The sequence below is a fragment of the Abramis brama genome (assembly GCF_963993115.1).
Source record: "Abramis brama genome assembly, chromosome: 8".
Classification (NCBI taxonomy): domain Eukaryota; kingdom Metazoa; phylum Chordata; class Actinopteri; order Cypriniformes; family Leuciscidae; genus Abramis; species Abramis brama.
Window position 1 is genome coordinate 10,034,342 of NC_139970.1, and position 16,249 is coordinate 10,050,590.

At 39.4% G+C, this 16,249-nt stretch overlaps 1 long non-coding RNA gene and 1 pseudogene across 2 annotated transcripts; one reads left to right on the forward strand and one right to left on the reverse strand.

Annotated features, from left to right (window-relative positions):
- The first annotated feature begins 739 nt into the window (after positions 1-739).
- On the forward strand, positions 740-3,182 carry LOC311087832 (putative inhibitor of apoptosis; annotated as a pseudogene). Its single transcript has 2 exons — positions 740-844; positions 1,564-3,182. The product of its transcript is annotated as a putative inhibitor of apoptosis (transcript).
- Positions 3,183-12,796: 9,614 nt separating this feature from the next.
- LOC311088544 lies at positions 12,797-16,034 on the reverse strand. The gene is made up of 3 exons (XR_014607516.1): positions 15,342-16,034; positions 14,542-14,643; positions 12,797-13,918 (listed from the first exon to the last, which is right to left on the reverse strand). It is a non-coding gene; the product is annotated as an uncharacterized lncRNA (long non-coding RNA).
- Positions 16,035-16,249: the final 215 nt, after the last annotated feature.

Genomic DNA, 16,249 nt, shown 5'->3' on the forward strand with positions numbered 1-16,249 from the left:
TGATTTTAATTTTAACTCAATGCGCTAAAGGTCTATGAACTTTAACATCTTAATAGTTAACTTAAAGCATGCGCAAAATGAAATAGATCCTAACTACTTTCTAAATGTGTGTTACAGAACTTATGGCGAACAATTCACCCATGCATATGTTTAATCAGATTTTGTAACTGGATTGAGTAAAAATAATAAACTTCTCTCTGGTGACCTATGCATAACTTCTCCATGACGCTACTTCTGTTGCATCGTGACTATAATTTACATAGGCTTTCCTGATGACGACACCCGTACATCCTACACAACAGGGTGGGCGAGGGGGCGGACCCCAATCGCCGTCCTGATAAATATTTCAGGACATCGCACGCTCTAGCTCTACTCCAGCTTTACTAGCTAGACTGCTGTGCTACTGCATCATCTCATTGATCAAAGCCCGCTTCAACATTCCTGTTTGCCTGAACCTGACGCAAACTACGCTCCTGACCCAAAAACACAAACTTCCGAGCATTAACGCACAAACCCTGGACGACTGTACCGCAAGGACTCACTCAGGCGATTCCAGGAACATTCCAGGAACGAAAAGCATCTTTCATCATCGAATAGTGGACTATTCGAAAAGTTGAAAAAATGGTGATGCAAAACCTGATGGAGAACAAGTATCATCCAGCATGTGAGTGCGCCACGGGCAAAGAGTGTCCTTTAAGAGCTACGTTAGACTATGTTTAAAGATCATTTTAGAGGCCAGATGGTTGGCTTGATGCACAGGATCATCGATGCTGCTTGTGGTATGAAAAACGATTGTGCACAGGATACCAAACGTGTGACAAATCTCAAAAATGAAATGGATGTCGTAAGAGGCCTGACAAAGTCATGGACTGATGTAACGCCCATGTTTTTTAACGGCAAAGAGCCGAACGGCGTAATCCTCAGAAAAGTTCTGGATGTGCTGCGTGCATGTTGTGATGAATTTGAAATCACAGAGATACTCGCTATTTGTACTTTTGTAACGGATCTCTGCGTGTCACTGGTGTCAAAAAATGTAAAAACTGACGTTGGTGAATTAGTTGAAAGTCTGGTCAACTACATCCTAGAGCAAGACATGATAGCCTGCAAAGATTTTCTATTCTGGTTAGACCATCTGTAAATGTCATTATTGTTTTACTTTATGTACTGCCGATCTATCATTTTCTTCACTACTTCAGTGTATGAAAGTATAATGTTGAAATAAAAATTTCTGAATGAAAAAATGTCTGAGCTCATAATAATAGTATTATAATAGTATGCATAATAATATTTAGAATAATAATATTTAGAATAATTAAAAATACTATATGATTTAAAAGATTAAATATTTAAATATTTGATTTCTGCATTTAAATGACTGTATTCCTGAGGTGGCAACCATTTCCAAGATGTGAATACCTGAAATTGTGTGGTGATTTTTCAATTTTTGAAATTGTGGTGTTGAACAAAATTTGATTTTGTTCTTAGCATCGGTTCCTGCATCATAGAGGGTATTTAATAAGATTAATAAGATTATGTGTTCTGTCATGGACGACTAGACACTAGTCATGGGATGTCCAGCAGAGAGAAGGGCTTGAGTGGACACGCCCCGTGGTCACATTTTTACCCGCCACCGCAAACCTCCTGTCGTCCTCTCACTCTGCCTTTTCCCCCACTTCGCAACGTAGCCATCCTACAGCTTTCCGCCCCTGCGACAGCCTTAACATCGACCACCACGGCATCCATTTCAGGCCAAATGGAGGAGCAGGTGGGTTACTTAAACACGGCATTCAGCAACCTGGCCCTCTCCAGTCCTATGTCTCACCAGCGACCTCCGACTTGTCACAATCCTGGCATGCGTCGGGAACTGGAACGCCTTGACACCTTTCAGAATTGGACTCTTGCTACATTAACTCCAGCCGAGCTTGCCAAAAGCGGTTTCTACTACCTTGGCCAGGGCGACAGAGTGGCTTGCTTCAGTTGTGGAGGCCAGCTTAGCAACTGGGAACCGGGAGATCGGGCAGTATCAGAGCACCAGAGGCATTACCCCAACTGCCGCTTCGTTCGAGGTGACCGTGCAGATAATGTACCTTTATCTGGTGGCGGCCTTTCCAATGGATCGGCAATGCAACAGTGTGAAGAAAGGTTGCTCACATTTGTCAACTGGCCCTCAAGAATAACTGTTCGACCAGACCAATTGGCTAAGGCTGGTTTTTACTATGTTGGTCGTAATGATGACGTGAAGTGCTTTTGTTGTGATGGTGGACTCAGATGTTGGGAGTCTGGTGATGATCCATGGAGAGAACATGCTAAGTGGTTTCCAAGATGTGAATACCTGTTGCAAGAAAAGGGCAAAGAGTTTGTTCATCAGATTCAAGCAAGATTTCCAAGACTATTTGAACAGCTATTGACTAATGGAGACAGCGACTCAAGAGAATTTGTTGATCCACCTGTTGTACACCTGGGTCCTGGAGAAGACCGTTCAGAAGATGCAGTGATGATGAACAATCCTGTGGTGAAGCAAACCATTCAAAGCAAAATCCTCGCAAGTGGAGAAAATTACGAAACCGTTCAAGAGTTGGTGTCTGATTTACTAAGTGCAGAAGATGAGAAGAGAGAGGAGGAGCGAGAAAGTAAGTTTCTTACTTTTCTTAAGAAACATCATCTTGCCATGTCACAGCAACTAAAAAGTGTGCAGAGCTTAATGGACCATCTTCTAGAGGAGAACGTCATCTCGCAGAAAGAGTATGGCATTATTCGTAACTGCACTACAGTCAAGCAGCAGACAGGGCAGCTCATTGAGTTAGTCCTGTCGAAAGGAAATGCAGCAGCAGAAGTCTTCTGCAACTGGATCAAGAAGAATGATGTCTGCCTGCTGAGAGAACTGATGGCCCAGACCAATGAAGCTGCATCACCGAGTCAAGATCTTTCAGACTTGCCTATGGAGGAACAGTTAAGAAGACTTCAAGAGGAGCGCACATGCAAAGTTTGCATGGATAAGGAAGTGAACATTGTCTTCATCCCCTGTGGTCACCTAGTTGTGTGCAGAGAATGTGCATCTTCTCTGCGCAAGTGCCCCATATGTAGAGGCTTGGTCAAAGGCGCTGTCCGTACTTTCCTATCATAAAGTTTTCCTATCATTTGGATTTGCAAATTTACATTTAACTTGATGAATAAAAACAATGTAACCAAAAAAAAAAAAAAAAAAAGTCTTAGTCTAAATAAGAGCAACGTAGAGTCCTCGGATTTCTTAAAAACATTGTGACACCATGTTGTATGGACAAAAGATCTAAGATGCCTAAGTACAGTTTTTCAACCATCTAAAGTTTTTGAACAGACATTATTGTTATGAAGCATCAGAGTCTGGGGGATCCATTCGCAGCGTGATTTATTAATAAGAGTAGTCAAACAGGCAAAGGTCAGAACCAGCAGATACAGCAGTGAAGACAAGGCTTAATCGTAGTACAAAACCAGGCAGAAGATCAGGGCAGGCAGCAAACAATCAAAGTCAGAGATCCAAGCAGAGGTAACGTAGGCAGGCAGCAGACAGGGAGAAATCCAGAAACGGGTAAGGTCGAAAATACAAAAAGGCAGTCACAGGAATAAACGCTCAGTAGAGTTCACAACAGTAAAACAAGACTTCGCAGTGAGGGTGAGAATGTGTGAGACATAAATAGTCCATAGAATGAGGATCAGGTGTGACTGTAATCAGGAACAGTGCAGGTGAATAATGCAGTGCAGGTGTATGAAGTAATCAGTCCAGGTAGATGCAGGATGGGAAATGTAGTCTGTGAGTGAATATGATAGTCTTATGTGGAGTGCCCTCTGGTGGCTCTCAAGGGCACTCCCGCTGGTGACCGTTACATAGCCCCCCCTTTAAGGAGCGGATTCCAGACGCTCCTAAAACTGTCCAGGAGGGAGGTGGAGCGGAGGCGGACCCGGGGGTGGGATGGAGGGCCAGGCCCGTGCAGCGGAAGAGGACATGAAGACTCCGGCAGGGCGGAAGGCCAGGGCGGATCAGGCTGTGCAGGCGACCAGGGCGGAGCAGGCTGTGCAGGCGACCAGGGCGGAGCAGGCTGGGCAGGCGACCAGGGCGGAGCAGGCTTGGCGGACGACCAGGGCGGAGCAGGCTGGGCAGGCGACCAGGGCGGAGCAGGCTGGGCAGGCGACCAGGGAGGAGACGACCCTTCAGGCGGCCAGGGAGGAGACGACCCTTCAGGCGGCCAGGGAGGAGACCATGGTACAGGAACAGACACCGGCTCAGGAACAGGAACCGGCTCAGAAACAGGAACAGACACCGGCTCAGGAACAGGAACAGACACCGGCTCAGGAACAGGAACAGACACAGAGACAGGAACAGACACCGGCTCAGGGACAGGAACAGACACCGGCTCAGGGACAGACACCGGCTCAGTGGCGGCCATCTTGTCCGAAGACACTGGCTCGGCGGAGACCATCTTGTCCTGAGACACTGGCTCGGCGGAGACCATCTTGTCCTGAGACACTGGCTCGGCGGAGACCATCTTGTCCTGAGACACTGGCTCGGCGGTGGCCATCTTGTCCAAAGATACAGGCGTGGTTTCGGCCATCTTGTCCGAAGACACAGGCGTGGAGTCGGCCATCTTGTCCGAAGACACAGGCGTGGAGTCGGCCATCTTGTCCGAAGACACAGGCGTGGAGTCGGCCATCTTGTCCGGAGACACAGCCGTGGAAAGAGGAACAGATTCAGGCTCAGTATCAGGATCAGATTCAGGCTCAGGAACAGATTCAGTCTCGGCGGGACGAGACTCTTGACGGGCGGACGTGACGTGAAGCTCAGTCTCTGGATTGGCTGACGTGACGTGAAGCTCAGTCTCTGGATCGGCAGAAGTGACGTGAAGCTCAGTCTCTGGATCGGCAGAAGTGACGTGAAGCTCAGTCTCTGGATCGGCAGAAGTGACGTGAAGCTCAGTCTCTGGATCGGCAGAAGTGACGTGAAGCTCAGTCTCTGGATCGGCAGGACTGACGTGAACAGTCTCTGGATCGGCAGGCAGGAAGTGAAGCGTCTCTGAGCTTGACGGGACCAGCGGCGGCGAGGGCTTTGAGCTGGGTAGGACCAGCGGCGAAGAGGACTCTGAGCTGGTTAGGACCAGCGATGAAGAGGGCTTTGAGCTGGACAGGACCAGCGATGAAGAGGGCTCTGAACTGGACGGAACCAGCGGCGAAGAGGGCTTTGAGCTGGGAAGGACCAGCGGCGAAGAGGGCTCTGAGCTGGGCAGGACCAGCGGCGAAAAGGGCTCTGAACTGGACGGAACCAGCGGCGAAGAGGGCTCTGAGCTGGGCAGGATCAGCGGCAAAGAGGGCTCTGAGCTGGATGGAACCAGCGATGAAGAGGGCTCTGAGCTGGACAGGACCAGCGGTGAAGAGGGCTCTGTGCTGGACGGGACGAGCGGTGAAGACTCTAGATTGGCGGGCATGTCACTTGCTGTCTCAGGTGCGGCGGGCATGACGCTCTCAGTCTCAGGGGCGGCGGGCATGACGCATACTGCCTTGGCTTCGGCAGATTTGGCGTGAAGTGCGGGCTCGGCTGGACTGGTGTGAAGTGCAGGCTCGGCTGGACTGGCGTGAAGTGCAGGCTCGGCTGGACTGGCGTGGCGAAGCTCAGGCTCGGCAGGGCCGACGTGAAGTGACTCAGCCAGCAAAAGAGCCTGGATTACATACTTTTGAAGATTCCAGCCAGGGTGATAAAGTGGCATAAGGGAGCAGATCGGCTCGGATAGTCCTCCACGGAAAAATATCATTAGGCATACTTCATCTAAAAACGCCAAAGGTGCCAGCTCAATAAAGTCTCTCACGTACTCCTCTATGGGCCGGTCTCCCTGACGGAGACACATAATCTGTGCCGCTGGATTCATGGTGGTCATTGCTGCTGGATCTGGGTGTGGCGAAGTCTTCTGTTATGAAGCATCAGAGTCTGGGGGATCCATTTGCAGCGTGATTTATTAATAAGAGTAGTCAAACAGGCAAAGGTCAGAACCAGCAGATACAGCAGTGAAGACAAGGCTTAATCGTAGTACAAAACCAGGCAGAAGATCAGGGCAGGCAGCAAACAATCAAAGTCAGAGATCCAAGCAGAGGTAACGTAGGCAGGCAGCAGACAGGGAGAAATCCAGAAACGGGTAAGGTCGAAAATACAAAAAGGCAGTCACAGGAATAAACGCTCAGTAGAGTTCACAACAGTAAAACAAGACTTCGCAGTGAGGGTGAGAATGTGTGAGACATAAATAGTCCATAGAATGAGGATCAGGTGTGACTGTAATCAGGAACAGTGCAGGTGAATAATGCAGTGCAGGTGTATGAAGTAATCAGTCCAGGTAGATGCAGGATGGGAAATGTAGTCTGTGAGTGAATATGATAGTCTTATGTGGAGTGCCCTCTGGTGGCTCTCAAGGGCACTCCCGCTGGTGACCGTTACAATTATTTAGTAACAATTATAATTTATATCATACATAAGTCTTCTAAAAGATAAATAGAAGATATGAATGTATTCAAACTTTAAAGATTTGATTTAAACAGTCTTTTAACTTTAAACTTTTAAGGTTATGCTTTTAAATGAATTTAATATAAACTCTGGATGTAGTATGCTCTGGAACGCAGACTAGATTTACTGTGACATTGTCCCCCTGAGACTCATCTGGTCTGTTACCCTATATCCTGAAGCTTCAGTTCACACTGTAGTTTATCTCTGAAGGATCTGGAGCTGTTTTGATTATGACAACTTAAACTATTTTCTTTTTTTATCGTTGCATAAAGAACTACTTCACCTCTCTGGAAATGTATGGTGTTTTTATTTATATATTTATTTAGCTAAAACTTTGTTTACATTTTATTAAATAATTTATTTCATTTTTGAAAATTTACAAATGTAGTTTTCTGTGATGGTCGTGTTTAGGTGTACGGGATAGAATATGCAGTTACGGTACAAAAATCATCATGGCTATGGAAAGCCATAAAAATTGAAACTCCAGCATGGACAAAAAAAAAAAATGCTGATTTAAGACGACTAAATACAGTTTTTCAACAATCTAAAGTTTTTGAACAGACATTGTCTCACATTACAACAATTATAATTTATGGTCACCGTTAGACAAAATCATTTATATCATACATAAGTCTTCTAAGAAGATAAATAGAAGATATGAATGTATTCAAACTTTAAAGATTTTTTAAAGAAAGAAAGTTAAGAACTTTACACTTCAGACTAAAACAATCTTTCATTTTAAAAGATCACATTTACGATTATGCTTTGAAATAAATTTAGTACGAACAAAACTTTGGCGTTAGCAGACTAACATTACAGTTACACAGTTTCTAAATGTTTTCATTGTTGCTCTCTCTCTGAAGATAGGCCTATGTGGTCATTTTCTCACAGATACAACTTAAGGAATTATTAAACATTTTACAGGTGTGAGATGACTTTTGTGACTCTCTAAAAATGTATGGTGTTTTTATTTATATATATTTATTTAGCTAAAACTTTGTTTACATTTTATTTAATTATTTATTTCATTTTTGAAAATGTAGGTTTCTGTGATGGTCGTGTTTAGGTGTATGGGATAGAATATGCAGTTAGGGTACAAAAATCATTATGGCTATGAAAAGCCATCAAAATTGAAACCCCGCATGGACAAAAAATTATGATTGAATCTTTTCACATAAATGAGATTTAAGACGACTAAGTACAGTTTTTCAACCATCTAAAGTTTTTGAACAGACATTGTTTAATAACAATTATACCTTAGGTTCAATTTAAACAAAATTATTACAGTAATCTTCTAAAAGGTAAATAGAACATGCGTATGTATTCAAACTTTAAAGATTTTTTAAAGAAAGAAAGTTAAGAACTTTACACTTCAGACTAAAACAATCTTTCATTTTAAAAGATCACATTTACGATTATGCTTTGAAATAAATTTAGTACGAACAAAACTTTGGCGTTAGCAGACTAACATTACAGTTACACAGTTTCTAAATGTTTTCATTGTTGCTCTCTCTCTGAAGATAGGCCTATGTGGTCATTTTCTCACAGATACAACTTAAGGAATTATTAAACATTTTACAGGTGTGAGATGACTTTTGTGACTCTCTAAAAATGTATGGTGTTTTTATTTATATATATTTATTTAGCTAAAACTTTGTTTACATTTTATTTAATTATTTATTTATTTATTTCATTTTTGAAAATGTAGGTTTCTGTGATGGTCGTGTTTAGGTGTACGGGATAGAATATGCAGTTAGGGTACAAAAATCATTATGGCTATGAAAAGCCATCAAAATTGAAACCCCGCATGGACAAAAAATTATGATTGAATCTTTTCATATAAATGAGATTTAAGACGACTAAGTACAGTTTTTCAACCATCTAAAGTTTTTGAACAGACATTGTTTAATAACAATTATACCGTAGGTTCAATTTAAACAAAATCATTACAGTAATCTTCTAAAAGGTAAATAGAAGATGCGTATGTATTCAAACTTTAAAGATTTTATTTAAACAGTCTTTTGTTTTTAAAATATATCATTTAAACTTTATTATACTTCTTATAAATAAACTCAGCACCTGATATCCTGATCACTGAATTTGTGTGACTCTCTGACACACACACGCGTTGTTTCATGAGCTGTATGTTTTTTTCTTCAACTCTCTAAACATTTAACTGATTGTTTCATAACATGTAGGCGTATGTTTTTTCTTCAACTCTATAAACATTTAACTCATTGCATTTTTTGTGTGAATCCATTTTATTTAAACTGGATAGTTCTACATTTATTTCAACTTTTTGTGTGAGGTTTTAGTAAGATCTTTATTTTATATTATTTATTTATAATCATTTATATTCTTTTAAAGAACAGAATGTTTATGTAAGATGATTTTTTATTCTTTTGTTTATCTAAAACTGAAAGAATTGATTTCAGTAAGATGTTATTTTATATTATTGTATATTATATTATTTGTGTGAAATATACATTATTTTATAAAATCTCTGTTTCTCACTATCACTGTGCTCTGGAATGTGGAGGAGCAGACGGAGGGGGATGGAGAACCAATATGTGATTTTATATTTAACGCATTTTTGTGAACCCATTCATAAACTTGTTTAATACCCCTAAACATTTAACTGATTGTAATTTTGTGACATTGTTTAATCACAGTGTCTGAACAGCACGTTTCAGATGTCAGAGGGGAATCCCGTGACACACACACACACACACCGATGGTCACATCTCCTCTAATGTCTGATCTCCACGCACATACACACACACGCTTTGACAGACTCATTGCAATTTTTTGTGACTCCATTTTATTTAAACTTTTGGTGTGAGGTTTTAGTAAGATCTTTATTTATTGTATAATCATTTATATTGTTTTAAAAGAACTGAATGGCTTTTCAACATTTGCGTGTGAGATAAACTTCCACAGTTTATCCTTATCAGTTTCACAGTACAGCCCGGATGCGCTCAGGCATATGTAGGGAGGAGAATCCTGAGATACCAACTTCCAAAACACACACACTAACTGTCATGTTCAAAAGGCTTCAAAAGGCATCAAAACCCAAAACTAGCTGTCATGACATAATTATTATAACTGTGTCTTCAAACACACACACACACACACACACACACACACACACACACACACTAACTGTCATGTTCAAAAGGCTTCAAACAATTAAAACTAGATGACATAATTATTTATTCACAGCGTCTTCAAAACCTTCTGTCCATATCAAAAGGTTTCAAACTAGCTGTCATAGCCATGATGTAATTATTAAAACACTTTCTGTCAATATCAAAAGGCATCAAAAGACTTCAAAACCCCAAACTAGCTGTCAATAACTACATGATCAAGGGTTAGGAGGGGACAACCTGTCAATCAAAAGTCATACTAACTGTCAACCTGTCAATCAAAAATCAAAACTAGCTGTCAACCTGTCAATCAAAATCAAAAAGCTGTCAAAAAGACTTAAAAAACCCTTTGATCTCCTTTGATCTCCCTTTGATCTCATCTCATCTTCTTTGATCCCTTTGATCCTATGCCAAAAGGGGTGGGTACCTGTCACCGGAAGGGGCGTGGCACCTGTCAATCAATCATTTTTTGACAGGTGGTATAGTATATCAACTACTAACGCAGTACATAAGCTGACCTGACTGTCCATTAAACAACTTAATTTGAATTGTGTTTTCTGTTTTACTTTCAGACCAGGACTGGAGAACGCCTGACAATGGGATGTTGAGACCTCTGGTTGAGAAAAAGCTACACCACAACAGTGATCACATCTTCTGTTCTTCGTCTAAACACAAACTGTTTAGACGAAGAAGAAAACATGAACATGATACAGGGAAGAGCAAGAAACCAGTTTAGCTGTGATAATGAATCATTATTTTCCAACACAATATCAAATCTGTTTTCTGTATCATAGGTGAATGAATATGATTTACTTATTTGTGTGGCTTCAGCAGCTGTGAATGGATTAATATGATGTTAATGTATTTTTGAAGACACATTTTTCTTGAATCTCATTTGTCTTTATGCTACTTTATCACCGTTATGCTTTTGTCCTCCAATAAAGTGTTGTTTAATAAAGTATGATGAAAATTGTGTATTGAAAGTGGTGTTTGGTACAGTAAATAGAAAATTGTATTTGAAAATTTTGAATTTCTTTAGTTTAGTTCATAATTTAAAAACAACTACATACAATTACAGTTTTTTACGATTGCTATGACAGATTTTTCAGTACTTTTAACAATTTTCTTAACACAGTTAGCACTACATCTGTCTGTGTAAGCTATACTATTAACACATTTCTTGTTGCTTTAACACAAAATGCATACAATTAACACAAATTTAAAATGCTTGAACTTCTTTTACACACAAGCTCAAATAAGACCAAAACAATGGATTTTTACTGCCAAATTTACCAATGCTATAACACTGAATGTCAGAACAGATAACACCATGTTCTAAACCTAACCTTACAGTAAAGTCAAGGTAAACAGCTGCTTATATTGTGAATTGAAACACAAATATATCCCATGTATTTTATTCTATTGTTACTGAGAAACAGCTGATTGAATTATCCAAATATATAAGGGTATACCTGACACATATAAAATAATGCAGTTTCTGTATTTCTATCTGATGTTAGTGTTTTTATGACATTGTGCTATGATTGACTAAATCTTCCTGTTGGACGAGAACATATGTTAGTGTTTTGAAAAATTATTTGATTTTGAGACATGTTTGCAGTGTTTTGGTAGACATAGTGTATTGTTTCTAGCGTATTATTGTATAATACGAAAAAAGTTGCACATACTTGCATGTATGCCAGTTTGCAATGAAATAAAGGGAAGCTATGTGAATAGCAAGAGGCTGCAGTGGGCTTTCTTGCTATAAACACTTCAAGCATAATTGAAGATGATCCATGTTGATCATTCTAGTACATCTACTACTGCATTTCAAATGAAAGCATAGACATTACTGATATCAGGCATATACTGTAAGCAGCAATCAGAGGGAGTGATTTTTTTACTGAATTGAGTTGCAGTATCCTTGTGTAATAGGAATAGTGTGTGTATATCTGTGTAGATAATACTGCCCATCCACCCCCAGGGGCCCAGCAACGGCCCCCAGAAAAGCAAAAAAATGGACATTTCAAATGGCTGTAACTCAAAGTCTGGTTCGTGTATCAAAGAGAAAATCGGCAGGACAGCTGCTTATGCTATGTTTAATAAATAATGTTGGGCACAGTTTTCAGACATATATGGAAAGCTGGCATAAAGGTTATTTTTAAAGTGCTCACAGTAAAATATAAAATTTCAGCCTGTCCCTCATATATGTCATAAAGGTTAGCACAATGAACAAATGTAGATATTCAGTTGTCCATTTAATATATTATTTACTTAACATTTATTGTTTCATTAATAAACGTTTTAAACTACATTGCCCACATATCTCTGTCATTCTATCAATGGAACAGGAACATGGAGCTGTAGTTCATTGAAATGTGCAGACATGCTTAGGGTTAGGGTTGGGATCTCGGTAAAGGAGTAATTTCTCACAACATAGAGACACTTTATAGTTAACTTAATGTATAACTAACGTAATAATAACACCAAAACATACTTTTTAACATGAAGCGCCGTTTTATATGGGTTAAACGATAGTCCAATCACAGCGAGTTCTACGAGAAAGTCACAACCAATAACAACCCAGCTGAACAGATGCGTCACATTTACTTGCCCTTTTATGGTAAATGATGACAGATCTCTTCTGGTTCGGCTGCAGGGATATACCTTAAATATTTCATATTTGGGCTGTTAAACATGTATTCCTTCTAATTAAATTATAAAACTCATATTAAAAAAACAAAAGACTCCTTTGTGTGGTTACCATCCAAAAACGAGTTAACATGATCAATGACACAAATTTGCTTATTTAACTAGACTGATGGATGATCATTTGAGAAACTTTTTCCTAAGCAATGTCCTACAGCAGGGTAGTTTTGCAGTATTTTAATTAAAGATAATTACATGTACTAAAGTGCTTCTAACATTTACAGTGTATGTATAGTATATCAAAGGTATATCAATTATATACAAATAAATGTAACAAAACCACAATTAATGCACACAATTTTGAAAGCATATTCCAATATTTAATGTCAAACCGCCAAAACTACTGCACAACAATAAAAATCAGTTAACTATATATATATATATATATATATATATATATATATATATCCAGATACATGGGTAATCTATTATAGTGACACATACAGTAACGTAAACAAATATTTTTACAAACCAAAAGATGAGATTCAACTTTGTTATGTGAAAATATATTTGTTTCTTCACTTTAAAGAAAAAATAGGCAAAAACGTAAGCACAACATTTTACATTCTCAACTTTAATTCTATATCCTTGTGATTATTGGTCACTTTTATTGTAACTAAATGAAAGGAAACTTAAAATAGTTGATGATTATAAATGTCAGCAAGAAAATGCTTCTATAAAATACATTCACAGGTATATTACATTTACATTAACCAGGTAGTGATATAATGATACCAGTTATGGTGTATACTATAGTGACCACTGTAATAAAAGGTTTAATGAAGCTAAATGTAAGACATTAAGTCCATTTAAATGTAAAGGTAACAAACTCAGAATAATGTCCAGTATGTCAAGTGTGTCATTTCTGTAATATTCTTTTAGCACTGAAAAGAATTCCAAAAATATTGATTGTTTTCAAAAGGTTTTCCTGAACTCTCACTATCTTCAATTGTTTGGACAAACACCTGCTTTATACTCTTGCAGAAATATACATTTGTCTATTGCATCATGAAGTCACTGCATGACTAGAACTAATGGATAGCAATGAATATGTCCTTTAGCAAAACACCTGATGAGCACTGACACTTTTTTGATAAAGGCATTAGGCAGACATCAAGTACAGTTTATGAAGCTGAAAAGAGAAAACAAAATGCTTTAACAATATGGAAAAAGATAAATCACTATTTTCAATATTGGTTCTGCATATATCAAAGAGATCCTGAGGAGGAGTGGGACTTCACATGAAGATTTTTAGAAACTGAGACAGAGCAAAGGGTGCACCTCGCTGGACACATCCTACACATGCCCAAACAACACCACCCAAAAGCAGTGATGAAGTGGACACCACCAGGAGGATGCAGGAGACAGCAAGGAAGACACAGAGACAGATGTTTCACGAAGACCTGAAGAATGTCAGTGTCCTATGGGAAGATGTGAAGAACTTGGCCACGGATCGAATACGTTGGAGGACACTTGTTGCCCAATGTGCCCAGCACAGCACTTGATGATGATGTTGTGAGTTTATCCATAACTGTGGGATATTTTTCTGCAAAGAGTGTTGCATAATTCAATGTTGAAAGCATTTTTATGTAATAAGTTCACTGATATGTGGGTATTTCTATGAATAAGAGTATGTCTTTAATAGCAAGCAATAATCATAGGAACTCATTTAAAAAAAACACGATTTACATGCAAACGGGACAGTTATCAGCAGTGTAACTGATCTGATTACGACAAAATAATCGAGTATCTGATGTCATGTGACATGATAAGTTCAGATAAGCTTTTCTACTCAGAGGTAGGATATGAGGTGTGGAGAGACATCGTGTATCATTGGAACATGAACAGACAGGGACCAATTTGTAATAAATTTAATGAATACAATGCAATTAATATAAACTTTCTGACAGTGTGTGGGACATCCGACTACTTTCCAAGAAGGGGCGCAACTGATTTACAAATATCGCGATAAATATGTACAGGAATTGAGGCAGTAGCCAATGACAGCACTAGGAGTAAAAGCTGCAGGATTATGTACGAGTACAAATATGTACGAGTATCGTACTATGTTCGTACTGATTGGGCTATGGGTTTTGTGAGAAAAGGTTTAAGAAACAACAAATGCTTGATAAAATGTTTGATTTAGGGTTAAAACTAACACATACATACCATTGCGAATATTTGCCTTTGCAGCTGTCCGTCTCCTCCGGTTACTTGTCCTCAAACAATAATGGGCTGACTGAGTCCGAAAGGCCCTTTTAGTCTTTTCAGCTGAAAAAAAGAGAATAGAAAATATCATTATGTATAATATTTTTAATAATAGTAAAAGAAAAACGACTGATTTACCTTACAAATATTGGATGTTACATTATTAAGCATTAAAAGCATGGTAAGTGTTGTGGTTAATATGCATTTACAACAAATATCACTTTAAAACTACCAATACTGAGGTAAAAGCATGGTAAGTTTTGTTATTACTGTCCTTTACTACACCCATCACAGTAAAACTAATGTTACTGAGGTTTAAAGCATGGTAAGTTTTGTGGTGGTTACTGTCCTTTTACCACACCTATCACAGTAAAACTAGGGTTACTTTGGTAAAAGCATGGTACGTGTTGTGGTTACTGTGCATTTACAATAAGTTTTACATTAAAACTACCAATAGTCTGGTAAAAGCATGGTAAGTTTTGTGATTACTGTGCTTCTACTACAAATACAACTTTGGAACTAATAGTACTACTTAACCTGATATGAATATGATGAACTGATTGAAGGTCGGGTCTTAGGCCTATAGCACGTCACGTGACAGACAGTATCACCCTGTTTTGAATTAGAAAACGTAAAGCCTCCGTGGAGATGACAGATATAATGCAGTGACTATCGACAAACAGAAAAAGACATTATATCAAACATCATTAGAACAGCGTATTTACCAACAATTTACTACCGTATTTACTAACGTTACTTACCAACATCTGGCACACGTGAACTGATGCCAAATATCGCGATGTGTTCGGAATGAGACTTCTTCAGCGCGATTTCCTACTGATAAAATCAAGCGTGCCGCACAAGCCCTGAAAAGTGAAGCCAAAACGTCTCGATCGCCCCCCGGTGACTGGTCCTAGTATAGGTCATAAGCCACGCCTCCCTGTGTTACTCAATGGGACGTGAGACCAACTAAACAATTAAATACACTTCAAATATCTATTTCCCAAAGGTGGTTTCTTTCATTTTCTGTCGTTTTTATCACACTGTAAGTTCAAGTGTCTGTTTCAAAAATAAGTTGGTTTTTAGTTAGTTACGTGATGCGGTGGTGTAACGTCATGATTGACAGCTATGATTGACAGGTTCTCTGAGCGCAGTAGTCACTGAAGCACCAACGGACATTTTTTCGGGATCTTCGGAGGACTGAGGAGATTGTATTTACTTTATTTTAACAAGCCTCTTGTCGTACTGCAATACATTTTTTACAAAGTGTGCAGAATCCACTCTCTCTGCGAGAGTGAGGGCGGAGTGTTGATTTCACGGCTTTACTTCCTGCTCACTACTGCGCAGGTCTGGTCCCGAGATCACTACTGCGCAGACTCAAGTTCCAAGATGTCAGCGCCATATCGCGACACTGGCGGCTTCAGTTCTCATCAATGGAAGAGAGCGAAGGGGCGTCGTCCATCTTTTTTTAAAAATATATATAATTATATAAAATATAATTGTAAACATATCAATAAACAGCAAAGCAATCCAGCTTCCCTGGCAATAAGACCTAAATAATAACATTAAAAGAAATATATAAACCATGATAAGTGAATAAATGTTGATTAAACAGCTTCTCTGCTGCAGCCCGACAGGCAGAAAGAATCGTGCTGTGATCACGAAAGCT